Below are 3,997 nucleotides of genomic sequence, written 5' to 3' on the forward strand. Positions count from 1 at the left end.
CCTTCCTTGAAGTTCTTAAATTTTTCTCAAGGTAGCAAGAAGTGGGGTCCACCAAGGAACCGAACGTGGATGTTTTTGTTTTCAGGGGAAAAGAGCGGCAAGAAGCCGTATGGATTGCACCTGTAATTTTCTCAACAAGATCAGAAGGACCCAGATTTGAAAGGGAATTTAAAAAATTACTATCAACAATGTTAAGGAAATTACAATCAAACTCCTTCCAGTTTGCATTTTTAGTTCTAAATCTAGGTAAATCAAAATTTTGGCGAAGACCCTTAGAGGAAGTCTTTGAAGTCAGCTCAAAAGAAATTGGATTGTGATCAGAAGTGGTCCAAGAAGTATGAACAGCCCAATTGGATACATTCAATGGGAAAGATCTATTGGATAAGGTAATGTCTATGTAAGACTGTCCAAATTGATTAACGAAAGTTGGTGGATGGTCTTTAACATTGTGAAGGATAAGATTATTTGCCAAAATACAGTCCTCCAGGAGAACACCCTTTGGATTGGAAACTGGACTATTCCATAATGTTGAAGCGGCGTTGCAGTCAGTCAGAATCAATAATGGAAGATTTTGAAGAGAAAGCAAAAGAAAATCCAAGAAATTTAAAAAGGGTTCAATTGGTTGACGGTCTTGACTGCAACGCATATAAATAGAGGCAACATAAATTGTACCAAAGCTGCCCTCTAGACAAGCACAGACCGCAAAATCTGTGCACAGATGATTCAGTTTTGTTACAGTAATCAGCGGATCCATGACAACGAGGGCCGCCCAGACCCTGGTTCTTGCATTGCCTCCTGTACCAGAAGTAACAGGTACAGAAGACACTATTTTAGAATGAAAGGGAAGACCTTTAATGATTCCCTTCACTGAATACGGTTCCTGGAGTCCTAAAAAGGAAGTTTTGTGGTCAGTAATTATTTTTGATAAGTCGTTCATCACTGAAAGTGCCCGTTGGCAATTTAACTGTATAACCAATAATTTATGTCTTAAATCTATAATTTGAGAGGGCCTGTTACTCATAATTGGTTTTAGATTTAACCTGGTCCTGGGCACGTAGGAATTCAGGGCAATTCAGATCCTTGAACGAATGATCACATTTCTTTTTCCTAGTCCTAGCAATTCGGACAAGTGGGGGGATTCTTAAGATTAGGGCAACCGGCCTGAACATGGCCCTGAACCCCGCAGTGACCACAGGTGTCAGTGGTTGAAGTACATTTTTTAGAATTGTGTCCGTAGCCGAGGCAACGGAAACACCTAGAAACCACAATAAAATCTTTAGCAGTATGTATGGTCCATCCAATATAGACCCTACCTGCAGAAACAATGAGTCGTCTTATTTGAGCCGACGTTTCAATTACCCAGTGAGCATAACCCTTGGAGCGAGCGTTCATCCTAAATCTGAGCTTAGTTTGCTTCTTGAAATCTTCAAAAGCCAAATCTACCCCAGTTAGGTTTTTATGATACAAGTCAATCAAAAACTCGTCCTCAGGAGTATTCTTTTCGATGTCGTATATAATAAGGGTAGGGTTGAACTTACGAGGAAGGTCCACCCGTAAATTCAGTTTAGAAATCTGTTCACATTTCTTAAGGGCGTCAAGGTCAGTGGGTGAATCAGTCTCAATAATAACACCACGATCCCTGAGTTTGCGTATAGATTTCACTTTAACTTGTCTGAGATTGTGTTTGAGTTTGCTAACTACTTCTTGTTTCACTTCATCACTAGATTTAAATTCTGAGTTTTCGTTGGGACGAAGGATGACAACATGTTGGGGAGTAAAGTCTATTGTCGCCGGAGGCGGGGCAACAATTCTTTGTGCGAATGTGACTTGTTTAGTCAGAGTCGATTGCACTGGGACTGAGGACACTTTAGCAGTATTATTACTCAATTCCAATACCCTTTTCTCCAAAATGTCGAAGATATTCTGAATACTAAATGCACATGATTTAGTCATATGTGGTACAGAGTCCATAAGACATCTTAGTTTCGATCTTAAATTGAAGATCCAGTTTAGATCTCCAGAAGGAGTATCAGGAACCGAAGGTATATCCAAGGGAGGAAAATCTTCAACCATAGAGTTCTCATCTAACAAAGCTGAGCACATTAATTGAGCGCTAGATGGAGGGGGCGCCTGACCTGATAGGGGTCTCAAGTTAGCGGCGGTTGTAGAAGCAGAGCTTTCTGCTTTAGAGAGGTAATCTAGGTCCACAAAATGACGAGAGGAATTAGTTAATTGTGTTGCCAAGGAGTCAAGCTTGTGCTGTAGTTCTAGAAATTGGTTATCGTTCCTAACACAAACCTCTGCTTGGGTCGACAAGTTTGGCCTGAAAGTCCACTAAGGAAGTAACTCTGGAATTGAGCTCTGCAATTTGAAAGTCCTTAGAACAGAGAAGTTCCTTATAGTACAAATTTTCCCTATCAACGTTCTGCAGAGAAAAGATTTTTTCCTTGAGTTGGGACACGACACCTATGTCACCAGCCATCTTATAGATATGTTCATCCCGCTGTCTGAGTTCTGAGACATTGCTATCAAGATCCTTAACCAAATTTGAAATTAAATCATCCTTTTGACGTATCTCCAAGCGAGTTTGCTCAAGGCCCAAGTTTAGACCGGAAATTTGTTCCTGTCTTTGTGCAGCTCTAAAGCACAAGCCTCTAAGTCCGAAGTCAGCTTAGTAATTTGCTCTTCTTTGTGTAAGAGCTCCGAACCTCTGTCCTCGAGGTCCAGCTCCAACCCGGAAATCTGTTCGGCATTCTGCGATAATTCTAAATCCTTCTCAGAAAGGGCTAAATCCAAGGCAGAGATTTGAGCCTCTTTATGTGTCAACTCTGAATTTAAGGCCTCAAACTCCAGATTAAGTTGTATTAGCTTATTTTTGTTTATGTTAAGTTTTGACTTATATTTTCTAACCTTTTTTATGTTATTTGCTTTCACTGCATTCGTTTTCTTCAAACGCGAACTGACGACTTTCACCTTGAAAGCCAAGGAAGTAAGTAGGTTTTCTAACTTGCCAGTATTATCCAGGAATTGGCTAGGACTTGAGATGAAACAATAGAGTTTTGACAAACATGGGACTAAGCTGATTCTTGTAATGATTAAATGCTTTAAGAACATCTTGTGGAAAGGAGAGGTTAATATCATCTTCATTCAATAAGACTATTCTGGAATATTAGAAACAGAAGAGATAGGAGGAATAATGTGGGGAGTATTTGAAGGATCCTGGAAACTATCGGAATCTGTTTGGAGACAGTCTAAACTGAAATTATTGTCAATATCCTCCTGAGAGCCAGAAGAGACATCCTGGGAAAGAATGGAAACCCCCTGAAGATTATGAGGAGTATTCTCTGATAAGGCAACATAAAGATCTGAAGGAAGGAGATCAACAAGTTCCGTTCTGAGTGGAGAATTTCCAGCCATTTTGAGAGAGTAACTCAGAGAAGATGAAAACTGAATTTTTAGTAATTTTTTAGAAATCGCCGCTAGAGGGCGCAGATGTGTCAGAAGAAAAAGGAAGTTGAGAAATAATAGAATACCAAGTTTGAAGTCGATCCGATGGATAGATCAAAAGTTACAGCAGTTTAAACAATTTTTGAAAAAATGACAAATTTTGCCGGATGAAAAGAGGGTTTTTACAACCAGCCTCAGAACACAGTAAATATTGGACCAAATGACGTGAAATTGATATATAAGATAAAAATGTCTGTCTTTTTTAGTATAAAGGTCCCAGACAAAAGTTTCGGTGCACCAGTAAAAAGTTATAACCGATCTCCGTTATTACCGCTAGAGGGCGCCAAAATGCAAAAATTTAGAAAGAGGGTCCCAGAGAATAAAAACAAAACCAAGATCAGAGCAAAGCACCCCATAGAACCCAAGATATCTGCAAAAGAAAAATGATAGCCCAAATAGCCCAAAATCAATTCTAAACACCCCCATGGACAGCAGAGGTCTATATATAGTAGTTATAGAGATATGGCAATATTAATACTTGAGAAAATAA

This window comes from Mastigoproctus giganteus, unplaced genomic scaffold (assembly GCF_048544385.1).
Source record: "Mastigoproctus giganteus isolate SK-2022 unplaced genomic scaffold, ASM4854438v1 scaffold_49, whole genome shotgun sequence".
Lineage (NCBI taxonomy): Eukaryota > Metazoa > Arthropoda > Arachnida > Uropygi > Thelyphonidae > Mastigoproctus > Mastigoproctus giganteus.